The sequence below is a fragment of the Hibiscus syriacus genome, unplaced genomic scaffold, assembly GCF_006381635.1.
Source record: "Hibiscus syriacus cultivar Baekdansim isolate YM2019G1 unplaced genomic scaffold, ASM638163v2 tig00000340_pilon, whole genome shotgun sequence".
NCBI classification, from domain to species: Eukaryota; Viridiplantae; Streptophyta; class Magnoliopsida; order Malvales; family Malvaceae; genus Hibiscus; species Hibiscus syriacus.
The window spans coordinates 2,388,554-2,405,485 of NW_024061783.1; the positions used below are offsets into that span (position 1 = coordinate 2,388,554).

Consider the following 16,932-nt stretch of genomic DNA (forward strand, 5'->3'; position numbering starts at 1 on the left):
CTGTTTTCTGGGTATTTTGGAAGAATTATGAATTTCATTTTGCAATAGCAAATGAACACGTGGAGAGCACCATTGGGATTGAACTGATTTTGAGTATTTAGAATTGCAAGATGATGCATGTCAAAGTGCTGAAAACTCTTTCTTCTCACCTTTACAGAAAAGACTGGAAGATAGTGAAATTTATATACGAATTTAATATTTTTATTAATAAAATTCGATATCTATATCTTGTTATTGAAAAATATAGATCGAAGAAGATGATAAATAATAGTATGGAGTAAGAGTATTCCGAAAAAAGAGACCAATAATAATAATAATAATAATTTTTTTTGGTTTTGCATGAAGTTCATGCATGATCTATGGACCTATCTTTAGTGTTAATGTCAGGATTAAGATGATAATAATTATTTGTAGGTCGATAAAATGAATAAACCTGATCACATAGTAAAGTTAATAGTGATGGGATTGATAACAATTGGATTAAAAGACTAATGGTTTAAAAATATAAACTCCGAATATCTTTAAAAATTCAGTCAGACAAAAAATAAACAACGAAAATTATAATTAACGGATAAGACTCCTAAGAACTCCGAAAACCCTGTTAGACAAAAGATTAACAACGGAAATTACGATCAGCTGTAACATATTTACTGATAAATTGCAGTGCAAAGTGTGTTTTACATGTTTGATTTTATCACCCAATTCTTCAGTACCATTATATGTAATAATATAGTCTCTTTTTTAACTTCATATTCCTTGTGGAGGTCCTTTTCCTGGGGCATTTCATCATTCTTCCCCTTCATTTATTTATTTATTTTCCTTTTCTTTTTGTGTCTTCTTAAGCTTTGCACCAAAGTGGGATCAGCACTATGCGAATGTGTTTCTCTAAAGAATTTCTACCTACTTTGGCTCATTGAAATATCTGTCTGCTACCACTCAATGATTCGACATTTTCCCAGAATTTTTTGTCACTAACCATGCTTATTTAATATGTTATCTGCATATTGGTATTGATGGATAACTAGCTACACGTTGAGCTCGGTTCATACATAACAAAAGTTAGATAATGGATGATGGTGCCATAGGATTGCATACGGTTTATTTCTTTCGATTTGGATAAGAGACTATTGTTTAATAAAACAAAGAAGATGATAAATAACTGAGATAGACGAGAGAGAAAAAGAGTTGCTTTTCTCTGGTCTTAGTATTGGTATTAGGCTTAAGGTGACGATTATTATTTGTAGGTTGACAAGGTAAGTAAATCATGTGAGTGTGTCGGGTGTCATATAAGTATAGAATTCCATAGATTTTGAGTAACTCTAGTGTTTTTCTGATTCGACGTGCGGAGATACGATTTACGGAGAAGGTATTACAGTATCCTGTATAAAGTGTCATGTTGCCACTGCTAAACCTGATCTGTATGTAAACTTCTTTCATTTTCAAAGCCTTGTGGTTTCACAAGTTGACTATTGGACATTGATTTTCACATCAACCATTGATTATATATATAAAAAAAATCTCTAGTTCCTATCTATTTTCTTTTGCCTCAGACAATTTGGCCTACTGCAATAAGCTGCGATTTATTATTCTGAATGCTAGTGCAAGACTGAGGAATAACTGCAATATTGATTTTTGTTTATATATATATATATGAATTGTGATGATCATATACTCAAGTGGGAATAAAATATAGGGTTAAAGGCATCCACTAACACCAAGTCGTTTTAGGCAATATTGCTATGTTAATGGTAGGCTAAAAGAGAAACCGACTGCAATTTCTACATGGATATCATTCATGAAGGAAAAAGGTCATCTTTGGTTGGTTGATCACTTAAAAAAACGTTTTATGAAGGGTTAAGGTTTATTTCGATATGATTTGGTGTTCGAATTCTGACGTCTTGAACTTTTTTTAATCTTGGAATAACTTTACCAACAAAGAGATAATGTTTAAGTGAAAAAAAAATGAATACAATGATGTACTTCCTTGAAAATTTGATGTGGGGTGACAGTTTTCTGTCATTACTGTGTGATCAGATGAGCAACATCCTTGGAAGAGGGTTCTCCGGAACATTGTGGTCGGATTGGCGAGATATTGCTTTAGCCGCCCCATTTCAAGGGCGACGTCCAGCATGTTTGGTCTTGTTGAAGGGTTGTGTTGTGTGCACATGAGGCCAAGTTCAACCAGTTCCAATATAACATCACGCCATAGTTTATCATAACTTGTTGGCATTGCACCAGGCTGCACCTAACCAGTGCTTGCTTTACTATCGGTTCGAGCTTATGAGGATAGTGACTTTTCACCCATTCGTGCAAGCTCGAACCTGCTTCGTTGTCAATTGGACGCCTTCCCGAGACGATTTCCAACAAAAGGACCCCGAAACTGTATACATCGCCTTGAGTCGAAGCTCGTTTCCCCATTCCATATTCTGCAATTAACCAAGTGAAAGATCAATAACAGACAGTATCAACTAATAAGTAATAACACAAGTATAAAATCGAGTTAAGTTTAGATCGAAAATTGGAAATGCATATACCAGGAGCTATATAGCCAACAGACCCACATAACAAGCCATCTGCAGAGTTGTAGGAGATTGAATCATTTGCAGAAGTAGTCTCATCGACACCTCGAACCAGCCTTGCGATTCCAAAATCTGTTACCAAAGCTGTCATGTCTTCGTCGAGAAGAATATTACTCGGTTTAAGATCACAGTGAACAACTTTAACCGGTGCGTAATGGTGCAGATAAGCAACACCTTCAGCTACATCGCTGCAGATGTTCACCAATTGAATAAAATCTAGGCCATTTCGTATTCCGTGGCTCGGGTATAGGTGTCTCTCGAGGCTCCCGTTCGGCATCAGAGGAAGGACCAGAGCCTTGAAATCCGGCTTGCTGCAAATTGTTATGATCCTGATCAAGTTTCTATGCCTTGTTCGCTTTAGGACTTCACATTCTCTTTTGAAAGTCCCTGAAATTTCCCCTGCTGTCTTTGTGTCCAAAACTTTGACAGCTATTTCATATTGTCCCCGAGAATTCCTTTATAGACATGACCAAAACTGCCCGAACCAATGAAGCTCGATGCACGGAACCCACCAGTTGCTTCAATGAGTTGTTCATATGAGATTCTGGGGTACTTTAGCTCTTTCCTTTCGTTTTCTTCGTCTTCGAAATCCTCTCCATCGACAACGGCCATCCGGTTCCCGAACTTCGATTTGTTCACCAGAGGGTCTCCGAACATAAGCAACAAAGGTGTCACAAGCAATGAGGCGATGATAGGCAAGAATATAACCAAACGAGAAGGATATTTCTTTCGGCATTTCTGCAGGCCTTTAATCGAACCACAAAGACCATCATTCCCTACGAAAGAATCTATAGTCAGAGATGAAAATGCCCCCTTGTCTGATATATTTCCATGGAACTTGTTGAAAGAGAAGTTCATTGACACGAGCGTCATCGATGCCTGAAATGTTGCCGGTATGTCTCCGCTCAACTGGTTGAAACCAACATCGAGTTCTTTAAGGTAAGGCAACTGTCCTACGGAACCTGGAAGTTCACCTTCCAAGGCATTACTCAAAGGTTGAGGTGCTCGAGGGCAATGCAGTCCCCGAGCTGCGACGGAATGTTGCCCGAGAGATTATTGGATGATAGATCGATGGCTAACACCATGTCCATTTTACTAAGCTCTAGTGGTAAGGGTCCATGAAGGTGATTGCTAGAAAAATTCAAGTACAACTTCAAGCTCCTCAATCCAGCAACCTCACCAGGAATTATCCCGGAAAGCTTATTGTGAGAGAGGTCTAAAATCTCCAGGTTGACACATTTGCCTAAACTCAAAGGAATTGTCCCTGAAAGCTGGTTTCCATAGAGTAGTAATCTTCTTAGCTGAGCGAGGTCGGCGAAACTATCCGGAATCGAACCCGAAAGCTTGTTCATCGACAAGTCCAACAGCCCCAAATGCGTAATGTTTCCTAGAGCAACCGGAATCTCACCGGAGAGCGAATTATTCGACAGATAAACTCTCTCCAGTCTCTCCATTCTGCATAGCTCCTGTGGGATGGAACCATTCAAAAGATTGCTAGACAAGTTCAAGAGGGTGAGGTTCACAAGGTTCGAAATCCGAGGCGGAATCAGACCGTATATCAGATTATCATCGAGATGAATCTGTACAAAATTGGTGGAAAGATCACCGATAAAAGGAGGTATCTGTCCACCAAGGTTATTTCCTGCTAATTCTAGTTCTTGAAAGTTAGAAGAATTGAGCAAAGCAGTAAAAAAAGGCTCCAGGTTAGTATTACCATCATGGCTAACGAAGTCATTGTAGGACAAATAGAGGAACTGCAACTGTGGCATGTTACGTATAATTTCAGATGGCAACTCCCCACTTAACCTGTTGGACTCCATATCAAGCCATTGAAGCTTCGACGAGTTCGAAATGCTTGAGGGACTCGACCGACTAGTCGATTCGACCAGAGCAACAGAAACCTCAACTCCCTAAGTGAACATTTACTCGTCAGAGGAATTTCACCACTAAGAGAATTGTTGGAAAGATCTATGTATTGTAATGAATAGGATCCATTGCAGAAAAGTGAAGCTGGGATGTTCCCATCGAGTCGGTTGCTTCCGAAATCGAGGTATACTAATTGAGGAAGAAATCCCAATTCAGAAGGGATGTTTCCTTGAAGAAGGTTCCATGACAGGCTGAGTTGTTTGAGCCGAAAGAGCGAACCGAGCTCGGTGGGATGTGACCATGGAACAAGTTCTTTGACAAATCAAGGACCAACAGAGAAGAAAGATTGGCTAGACTAGGAGAAATTGTGCCCTTGAGTGACCTGCCACTAAGGTCAAGCTGCACCACTTGGTCTCGTTCATGGTTGCAACCGACACCCGACCAGTTGCAGACATGTACATTGGTGGAATTCCAATGTTCCAGGGAGTTTCCAGGCTCGAAAACAACACCGACGTGAAGGAAAGCAAGGCGACTCGATCGTTTTCGAGTTGAGAATTCTCGTCGGCTGCCGATACGAAGAGAATGGTGATCAAGAAAAGGAAACTGGACTTGGAAAATTTGCAGAACCCCATTGTTAACAAAAGAAGTAAAAAAAGTGGGTTTGATTCGTTTTGCAGTTTGCACCAGTAGAAGAGCCCGTAGCATTCGAGATGAATATATATACATAGGAAGAGGAAGCTGCCTAACTAGCGTTGGAGGAGGGAACGTACGTTTGGCGCTTATGATCTTTGACCTATGCAATTAAACTGAGACATGGACCAATCCAGGGTCAACAAGCGTGTACATCTACAGTTAAGTATATCTTAACACGAGATTATTTTTTCTTCTTCGAATAATCCGGGATGATTATTTAATTAAAATCTCGAACTCTACATTTCGAAAAAAATTTTAAATGAACCAATCAGACGTCAACACATGTCATGTAACACATCGACGGCTTAACGAGGCGTGTGCAAAGGTGGAGTACATGTCAGCAACTAGTAGCCAGGCCTAACACTTTAGGCTAATGTTGTTAAACTGGGAGAATTAGTGGATGATGCGTGGGTTTAAGGAGATCTTTATAAGATAATCTTGGTTTAAAATATAGATTAAATAGGGACATGCGTTTTCATTTAATATATATATACACACACGTATTCAAACTTATTGATTTAATCTATACTTATTCAAATTATGACTCTCATTTTTGGTTGATCCTTAAACTTTTAAACATTTCAAATTCATCTCCAAACCATGATCTTGTTCTAAATTGGTCGCCAAACAATTCAATGTTCTAATTTCATCCCAAACTTTTGAATGATTCATGTGTCATTATTGGAACGTTTAAATGTTTAGGGATCAATTTAGAATGAGAATCATAATTTGAGGATGAATGTGGAATGTTTAAAAGTTTGGACACAAATTTAGAATCAGAGTCGCAATGTGAGGAGGAAATTAGAATGTTCAAAAGTTTAAGGACCAGTTTAAAATGTGAGTCCTAATTTAAAAATATATGATACAATTAACTCTTATTTAAAAAAGTTTACCAACAATGGGAAAAATAAAAGGGTAAACTACGCATTTAATACCTAAATTATCAGTTATAGTTTCGTTTTAATACCTAAACTTTTAATTTTATTAAAAATCATACTTAACGTTTAGTTTTTATTTTATTTTAGTACCTCTCCATTAAAAACCTAATGTGTTTAGTGTCTAAGCTATCAGTTTTGGTCCATATTAGTATTTAAACTTTCAATTTTTCAAAACTTAACGTTAAATTTTAAACCAGATACTAAAATGAAACAAAAACTAAATTTTTAACGACGAGTACTAAAATGAAACAAAAAGCTAACCTTTAGGTATATTTTTGAAAAAATTGAAAGTTTAGATACTAAAAACCGGACAAAAATTAATAATTTAGATACTAAATACGTAATTTACCCAAACTAAAAATAGAATAATATATATTTTTAAAATATCAAATGACACTTTCTCAGATAAAGTTGTCGGAGTTTTGAAGGATCCAAATGGGGAAGCTGCCTCCATTATTCCTCCCACCATTGATCCACTTGCTATATATATATATATACACACACTAAGCATGAATTTAGAGCTTTTAGTCATGCTATATTTTTATAAAAGAGAAAATACACGTGTGTTTTGATCCACCTGCTATATATATATATATATATATATATAGTCATCCCACCTTTGCCTCCATTGTTAAAGCTTTGTTCCATTGACCCCAACAATCATATAAAAACTCGAAAACGAAGAAGGAAGAAACTCGTATGAAATGAGTTGACTCAAAATGAGTAGGTGAATGTATAAAAGAAATTAGAAAAAAAGTAGCTTTAGATGGCGAAGAAGATGTCTGCAATTCGGCAAAGTTCAACCATTCCATCTTTAAAGACCTCAACTAGCTAGGATCCAAGAGTCATGACTCGGTCTTAATTCCCATATGAATGAATGAATCGTCATCATCACGACTGCATAATTAAGGGTAAATTGTCTCTATATATTAAGACAGTTGGCTTTAAAGAATTGCAAGTAGCCTTTGTCGACGTTGTGCAGCACCATTCCTACCATGGAGTTCGACTTATTACACACGTTCAACCCGTTGTAATAATTTGCCTTTAAAGTTTTTTATATTACTTATATCTGATCTATTAATCGACTCATTTGGATCGAATATTACAGAGACAAAGACGATCCTCCCAACCAAATTTACTCGTATGTCTTTAGCGTTTAGTTCAACTTGGTTATAATATTATCTTTAAAATAGAATTTTATGATTTATATTATTAAAAAATAAGAATGTTAGGAGTATATTAAAGTCTTTGATTTATTTGATAGGAATTTAAGATTATAGTATATTGTTTGAATGATAAATATAAAATTAGTTAAAAATAATTTTTACCAAAATATTTTTATGATATATTGAATTAAATAAACTAAATTTATGAAAAAACCCTCCAATCATATGATGACACGTGTAATAACACATTCTATTAAATTTTATTAAATTAAACTTAAAACCAAATTGATATAATATACAAGTAATTGAGACCAAAAGTGTAATTATGTCAAATTTATTAACTGCCACGTCAATTCCTCCATAGAAGGTTAACATCAGATTATTTGATTGATGTCATTCAAATAGTTTGATTATACTAAAATCTTCCTTAGTTAAGTGGTTATACGTGTAGTTTATCCTAAATTCAAAGATGAAATCACAGGATTCATCCTCATTTAAACTTTGATAAATAAAATTGTTCCATTGACCCCAACTAGGATTCAAGAGTCATGACTTGATCTTAGTTCACATATGAATATCATCATCATGATTGCATAATAAGGGTAATTTGCCTATGATAAAGTTTAAGATACTAAGGGTTTTTTTCCTTACTGGGGTGATTTTATGTTCGATATAGATATCAAGATATGATTTTTTTTTCTAATATACTTCACTAGATGTTAAATTCTAAAAGGGGCAAGCTGCAATTAAACCATTTCAGCAAAGTTCACATTTCAACTGAAACTTTTTGATTGAACTGGACATGTTCTGAGAAGGAAAGAAAGATGTTTTTGGACTGACATCACATCAATACAATCCCCATAATTAGAGAAGTTATTGAGAAGGCATTTATTGAACCAACCCAGAATTCAGGAGTCACTGATGAGTTGTTGAGAGCCAAAGGCAGCAGCAGCCATAGCTGTTCCTGCTAAGAAAGCTTTGAAGAGCGTGAGAGTTGTTTCGGCCTATGCAAAGGGACTTCGTGCCCGGCTCCCCTCACCGAAACGAAGTTGAGCCCTTCATATTCTTGTGTCCATCCTCCTACCTGTTCATTCATTCCCCACTTTTGTTAGTCAACAAAAATGCTACGAGCACTGCCGAGTTACCTCCGTATCGACTATTACTAGTTACTGTCCAAAGTATTTCAAACTGAAAATGACTTGTTATGTGTGTAATTATGGTAATGAAAAATCCAAGTATTTCAAGGTAAATTACCTGGCCGTCATCGTACCATGGACGCCATGGGCTCACAGTTGGAAGCTTGAGAGCATCTATACTGTAGCGGTGGATGTAATTGGGATCACAGCGTCGGTGTCACCACTGTCAATATGGTACAATGGAGGTAGAGAAAAATGTCTGAACTTATTTCCAGGAAAGAAATGGGAAAAAATGCATCCATGAATCATGATCCAAATTACGTAAAAGACGAGTTGTTATTTTTACGTAAAAAATGCAGTCTTCTAGACAGAAACCTATGCAACCATGAACTCTTCTATCTTATAAATGACCATGAATCAAGATCCAAATTACGTAAAAGATGAGTTGTTATTTTTACGTAAAAAATGCAGTCTTCTAGACAGAAACCTACGCAACCATGAACTCTTCTATCTTATAAATGATAAATTATTTATAATGAAAAGTTGGCCCCATAGCTTATATTGTTAAGTGTTTTAGCAGGAACATTTTTCTTTTGCAAAAGAGCTGTAGCTTCAAAATATGGGAAAGGCTGGGATCCGGACTTCAAACCTATTGAGTGTCACCTTTTAAAGGAGGTTGCATAAACCGACTATGCCAGAAACCATGGTTTCTTAGTCGGAACACTTTCCATCAGCTTTTCATCCGGAAATACTACTGAGGTATGTCTTATTATTCACTTTATAGTCTCAAAAATACTTTGTTTAGAGCCTATCTCGTTAATTCCAAATTGACTATTAACTATCTTACTCAGAATCATCATTTTTCTTGAGGCACTTGTGTCTGACACATTCAAATACTGTTTGGAGAGTTGGTTTTTGGTTGTGGGAGTGTTGTTTTTTGATGAATAGATTAAACATTTTATCTTGGAACATTAGAGGGTTAGGGAGGAGAGAAAAATATTGTTGTTGCAAGGCTAGTAAAGAAGGTTAGACCAGTTCTGCTTTTTATCCAAGAATCAAAGTTAGAAAAATGTCATGTATCAATTACGAGGAAGATTGGAGGAAATTTCTTAAAGGAGGTGATGGTGTCTCCAGCACAGGGGTCAAAGGGTGGTTTGATTTCTATGTGAAATGATAATGCGTTCAAAGTTACAAATAAGCATGTGCACAATAGGTTCTTGGCACTGGTGGGAAATTATATGAATGACCAAGAGGAATGCGCTTTTATTAATGTCTATGGTCCTGTTATTGAATCTGAAAAAGATGAATTTTATGGGGAGTTGTTATATTTTGTTAGTTTGTTGGATCTACCGGTTTGTATAGGGGGTGACTTTAATGCGTATCTTGATCCACAAGAAAAAAATGGGAAATCACAGAATTGGCATACAATTGATATTTTCAGATCTTTTGTGCAACATGCAAATCTTATTGATTTGCCTATGTCAGGAGGGACTTTCACATGGTGTAGCAATAGAGAAGATTCTACATGGGTTAGACTAGACCGCTTCCTAATTAGTGGTAGTTTCCTAAACAATTTTACTAAGATCTCACAGTCCCTTCTATCGAATTCTATGTCTGATCACAATCCAGTTTGTTGGAAGATGTTAGTATCAATTGGGGCCCTAAACCTTTTAGATTTTTTAATTACCTTTAGAGGAAAAAGTTTGATGGATGGGTAGAAGACTTGGTGTCTGAGAAGAAGAAGATGAATAATGGGGGGATTTTTAGGATGTTACAGGCTGCTAAAAACAAATTAAAAGATGGCCTGGAGGTAGTCACTTTGGGTTGTCAGATTCAATTTCGATGCTTGAAGGGAAGATATATGACTTGGAAAGAAAGTCTCAATGTCGAATCTTATCTAAGGGTGAATGGGATCAGTGGGTTGACTGCAAAAAAGAGTTGTGGAGGTTGTTTAGGATCGAGGAGAGCATTTGGTATCAAAAGTCCAGAAGTAGGTGGATTAAGGGTGGAGACAGAAATACTAGGTTTTTTCATCTAAGTGCTATGAGAAGGAATAGAGTAAACTCCATTCATTCATTGAAAATTGATGGAGTTTTAATTTCGGATGCGGGAAAAATAAAAGAAAGTGCGTATAATTTTTTCAAGTCTGCATACAACTCCTATTCGGCCTTGGAGGCAGAGGACTTGAATTTGGATTTTGCACAGTTAATAACATCTCAATGCGCATATTTGGAGGAATTCTCGGAACAAGAAATATGGCAAGCAATTTCTTCTTCGGATAGTACTAAAGCTCCTGTACCGGATGGTTTTACTTTACAAGAAATACTGGAAAATTCTTAAGAATCAGATTATGGAGTTTTTCTCAGATTTCTATAAAGGAAAGAAGTGGGTTCATGGAGTTAATCATGCATTTATTACCTTGATTCCTAAGAAAGGTAATCCTGAGTGTATTGAAGACTATATACCTATTAGTCATGTGGGCAGCCTGTACAAAATTCTATCAAAAGTTCTTTCCAAGAGACTAATATCGTGTATCGATGATGTTATTAGTTTCACAGTTTGCTTTTATTCCGGGAAGGCAATTGTTAGATTGTGCATGTTTGGCCAACGAAGGTATTGATTCTTGGAGGAAGCAAGGACTTAAAGGGGTTGTATTTAAAGTGGATTTTAGCAGAGCCTACGACACTGTAGAGTGGCAGATTCTGCAAAAGTTAATGTTAAAGATGGGATTCGGCAAGAGGTGGTGTTGTTGGATCAAACAGTGCATTTCAACGGCTTCTATCTCGGTTCTAGTGAATGGTTCTCCTACTGAAGAGTTCCCTATTGCTAAAGGTTTGAGGCAAGGTTGCAGCCTTTCTCCTCTTTTGTTTAACATGGTTGGGGAATTACTACATTTGATGCTGTCGAAAGCAGTGGACTTTGGTTTTTTTTCAGGGGTTCTCTTTTGGAAACAGTCAAACTCTTTACTTTGTCTCACCGGCAATTTGCAGATGATTTAATTATTTTTTGTCGAGATTCAATTACTCAGATAAAGAATGTTAGAAGAGTTTTGAGGATTTTCGGTTTATTGACGGGGCTCCAACTGAATTTAGCAAAAAGCAAGCTGTATGGGATTAATGTGGAGAGTGACATCCTTATGTTTGGGCTAGGGATATTGGCTGCTCTGTTGATTCATTCCCGACTGTTTACTTAGGTCTACCTTCAGGGGAGAAGAACTCGGCAAAGCTTTGGGAACGGTCATTGATAATTTCAGCAAGAAATTGGCAGGCTGGAAAGCTAATTCTCTATCTATGGCCGGTAGGTTAGTACTTATAACTCGGTTTTATCTTCCCTACCTATTTTTTACCTATCCAATTTTAAGATGCCTTCTACTATTTCTCACCGGTTAAATTCCATGATGTCGATTTTATGGGGTGGAGGGGATGGAAAGAAGAAAATTCACTGGGTGAGCTGGGATAAAATTTGCAAACCGTTGAGTGGTGGTGGTTGGGTGTTGTTGATTTGAATGTTTCAAACCGAGCTTTGTTGGGTAAGTGATTTGGAAATTTGCAAATGACAAAAATTCGATGTTGAAGAAATTCTTATGTTGTAAACACAATGTCAGCTGTCAGACCATGGATATTAACAAGGTTATTCTCAAATGACTCTTGGATGTGGAGGGGAATTGTTAATAACTTCATTAAGGATGATTCCATTGGAGGTTGTCTTAGATCTCATGCAAAGATACAAATTGGGAATGGGAAATCTATATCCTTTTGGTGTGATACATGCTTGGGGAGTTTCCTTTGAAATTTCTTTTTCCAAGCATTTTTGCCCTTTCTACTAATAAAACGGGTAATGTTGCAGACTTTGGGAGTTTTGATTCAACCGGATGGGAATGGTGTGTGAAGACTAGGAGGAATCTTTGTGATTGGGAGGTGGAGCAGCTGGTAGAGCTATTGGATAGGCTGAAAAATGTTAAACTTATTGAGTCATTGGATGATAGGTTGTTGTGGATGGGTTGAATGTGGGGATGTTTTCTGTTAAAGATTGCAGGAAAGCTCTTTATAATTTTAATGATGAATCTTTATTTTGGAGTAACTGTGTTTGGTTGGGCTTAGTTCCTCCTAGAGTAGAATCTTTCATTTGGCAATTGTCCCATCAAAAAGTTGCTGTTAGAGTTGAATTGTTGAGAAGAGGGGTTCCTTTAGGGAAACATTCTCTGCCCACTTTGTAACCTGCAGGATGAATCAATCCAGCATCTTTTCATTTCATGTCGAGTTTCGTGGGAACTTTGGTATAAGATTATAGCGTACTGGGATTTTCGGTTAGTTTCACCGCCAAACCCTCCTTCGCTGCTTAGTTCTTGGGCTGATGTGAATCCTAAATCTGTTATGTGGAAGTTTATTTTGGGGGCAGTTTTTTTGGTCAATATGGAAGATTAGAAATGAGATCATTTTTGAGGAAAAGAAGTTGGATAGATTATCATTGTTTTCACTGTTCGGTTAAGGTTAGCCAAATGGTATTTGGCAAAATATCCACTTATCCCTATTCAGGTGGATTCTTTAATTGTTGACCTTTCTTTGGCTGATAATCAACAGAGTTCATAGACATGAATAGGAGGGCGATTTGTTGGAGTCCTCCTCCAGTGGATTTTTTTAAGTTGAACGTGGATGGGGCTGTTAGTACGGTTGGTATGTAGGCTGGAATAGGGGTATTCTCAGAGATTGGAATCGGGATATTTTTTTCTCTTTTTCAGAAGTGTCGATCCTTATCCTACAATCCTAGCAGAGCTGAAGGCTATCAAAAGGAATTGACCTATTTGTTTCATCACAATGGACTTCGAAGGGCAGACTAATTATTGAAAGCAATTCAAAGATAGCAGTGGATTGGATTAAAGGCCAAGCTCTTACACCTGCTTTCTGTCAAACTTTGTCAAGGAAATTGTGTCTATTGTTTCTGCTATTCAGGCTTTTGTTAGGTGGATTCCTAGATGGTGTAACTGTGAGGCCGATAAGTTAGCAAAGGAAGGAATTGGGTAATTTTTGTCGTTGCTTAGGCAGGTTTGTAAGCCTTAAGATCAAAGTACCCTCAGGACTGTTTTTAAGTTTTATGTAGTTTGCAAGACTGTTTTTAAGCTTATGTATCTTTTTATTATCAATAAATTGATGCACTCTTTTCCTCCTTCCGCTAGGTGTCCTAGCTTTAGGCAGAGGACCACTATGAGAGGTTTTTAACGAGGCATCCTATTCCTATAAAAAAAATACAGAACATATTCGTGTTGGATCTTGGATGTATACTTGAATCCTACAGTCACTTCGAATCAGGATACATGGAACATTATTGTACTAAGGCAAGTTTGATCATCAAGTTTATCCATAGGATTTTAGTTTCTCTCTCCAATCCTATACTTTCTAGCTACGAGTTATTAGCAAGGTAACAGGAGGATTCCACTTGCTCTAATATATTCATGAAGATAAAATTACAGAAGGAAAAAGGTTCTGAAATGATATACTGTTAGTTTCTCTATTCATCCATTGCTTCGAACAGTAAAGCACATATGGTTGTTGACCTTTTTTTACCCAATCCAGGAACATGCTTTCCATATAGAAAATCAACATCACAAATTTAGAGATAAACCTGAATATCCATATGCGAAGTCCTTCTTGTATAAGCTCATGGTAACATCCAGCATAGTTATGGAGAATCCTTCCAGTTGGTATTTATGAGTTCACTGCAAAAATGAAAAAGAAAGAAAGGAAGCCAGTTTAAAGGCCCATGTCTCCATGTATGTTTTCAATAGAAGTTGGTTTACTCATGGTAAATTTCGAAGTCACAAATTTAATTATAAAAGGCAAACCATGCCGTATGAACAAGATTCAATGCATCTTTTGGAAACTATAAAATAAGTTCTATAAAGGGCTAAAGCTGGAACATACTTTGTCAGTGATCTGGTTACATTTGGTAAATGAGAAATTAGAGTCTACAAAAAACACTTCGTACCTGCATGTCTCCCATTTAGATAGTGCAGATTCAGGTAAACATGAAGTGCCTTTTGAACCTCAGGTAGATTGAAATATACTTCTGAGTGTTGTGCAAGGATCATACTTCTCACTGAGCTGCCCAACCATCTGTTGGATATATCAAATGTCCTTAACATGGTTACAATAAATATCAATACCCTCGAATTCAGTGGAAAGCAAACAAAATCAGGTCTTTTAATTATGATATATGCTAATTCTGGTTTGTTCTGGCCAATGAGTTCCCCAGACCATGAACCCTAGGCAGCTTAATGGAGCTACAGTTTGGAGAAAATCATAAAGAGAATTATTAGGTCCCAGAGAAACTTCTATAAAAAATATGGGTACGATGATTGAATCCATTCAGCATTGTTTAACAGGAGTGCTGTCAAACTTATTATACCAAATTCAATTAAAAACATTTAACAGATTAAAGAAGAAAAAGGTACTTAAACGTGAAGATGTAGAAGTATCAAGGTATGTACTCACAAGCCTTCTTTTCAGCAGCCATTTCGCCTGCCTAGCATTGGCAGAGCAGGGGAGTGTAGATGCTGTACGGGTCAATGTTTCCCATTCTTCACTTGTAACATCCAATATGCCATTACAAGCACTTGAGGAGTGAATAAATGACTCATTATCACAGTACGTTCGATAGCTTGTATGTTTCATCGGAAATCAAGCCAGCTGACCACAAAAATTGAAAGAGCCCCAAATGGTCATGATAATCATCAGTTAGAGCATTTCCAACCTGCATATTGCATACACACTATGTTTCAGTTTGCTCAAACAATGTAAAACTGTTTTCTTTAAAGAATAGAATCTATACCATATAGCCCTTTAGGTTAATTGCTTTTGCCTTGGCGGCCTGTGTGTCTTACAATGGCTTGGCTTAGCTGTGGAACATAATGCCCTGCAACACATTCTTTAATGTGAGGAGAAAAGAAAAAAGAAACTACAAATACAAAAAACCATAATGACTTATTGTTCAAGAGCAATTAAAATGTACAAAATACGATTGCAAAGTTCCAAAGTCATCAAGGGTATCAAGTAAAACATTGAAAGAAATCTTATTAATGTTAACTTAGCCATGGTCCTCAAAAGAAGAACTGCATGTTATTTGGCTTGAGTAACAAAACTAGGAAACCTCATTATTCCCATCTGTTTTACTCGATGCGCTTTCATATTCCAAAAGAAAAGAAATTGTGCTTACAATATAATATAAATGAGAAATTACTATACCTCCATAACTCTCTCCAGCAATGTAGAAATCCCTGTCTTTATACTGAGGAAAGCGCTTAAGCCACTTCAGCAAATTTCAGCGAATCCTTGGCTGTATGTCAAAGGGGAAGAAGGTATACTTGCACAAGCTAGCCAAATAAAAGATTCAAACAAAGCTATGAAGTAGAAATGCATGAACCTTACCAGTACTTTTTATCACCGTTGTTAAGCAATCGGAGGATGTATTTGAATACGAAAAACCAACTCCAACAGGAGAATCAAGAAATAGAATGTTGGCAACTACAAAGCAGTAGAAGAACCTTGTAACAATGCAATTGATATATTAATATTTCTAACATTCACATCCCCAAGCCGAGCCTTGACATGAAGTAAAACAACCCCATCTTACACCAACTTTCACAATGAACTTTTAAGAAAGTGATTACCTAGATTCCAAGAGTAAGGGTTCAAGTAAAGGTCTTCCCATCAGGCCTAATGTGGAATGGACCTATTTCCTCAGCTAATCCATAAGCATGGATGAACATCCAGGTCCTGTGGACATAATAAAGCTCTAAGTTGTTCAAAAAAACAATGAACAATCAGGCAAAATTGTTAATTTATACTATAACCACATCATAAACAAGTAAAGAGTCAACACCACCAGACTAAAACTAATCAAAAGAGCTGCAAAAAAAACAGGAAGTCAAAATGATACAAGAATCTTAAAGTTTTCAAAGTAAACCTCCATTGAGCCAGAGAAGAAGAGGCTTGGAATCAGGATCCTCAGCAGCTTCAAAGAACCAGTAAAAGAGAGCTCTCCCCAAGCTTTTATTGACGGTAACATAACCAGCATAGTGTGCAAAGCTGACATCGAAAGCCTGCCCTGGAAGCTTAAGAACCTTATCAAGTTTTTGTTGGGCAGTCGAGTCTTCCAAAGAAGCTGCTGCAATTAAACAATACCCAGATAGAGAGAAAGGCTGATAAAGATCAACACGGAAACCCATCTTGGATTTGCCATGTATTCGTTTTAGGGGAGTTAAATTGAAGACTATTTTATTGGTTTTCCCAGGGTTTATATAGAGGCAAACAAGAAAATAGAAAAGCTTGGGTCAATTATCAATGACCTATCAACTTCCTTTGTTGGCTTCTATCATTCCATTATGTGATGGAATCTTTATCACATAAAAAATGAACATTTAGTTCAGTGGAAGAGTATAAGACTTTAATTTTGAGGTCGTGGGATCAAATCTTACAGAGAGTATTTTATAATTTGTAGGTCTCCTACTAAAGCTGCTCAACCTGCGTTGGAGACAGTCTACTATCTTATCTCCCACTTA

General features: G+C 36.8%; 2 pseudogenes; both read right to left on the minus strand.

Annotated features, from left to right (window-relative positions):
- Nucleotides 1–580: 580 nt before the first annotated feature.
- LOC120187513 lies at nt 581–5,077 on the minus strand (annotated as a pseudogene).
- Nucleotides 5,078–7,982: 2,905 nt separating this feature from the next.
- LOC120202416 lies at nt 7,983–16,708 on the minus strand (annotated as a pseudogene).
- Nucleotides 16,709–16,932: the final 224 nt, after the last annotated feature.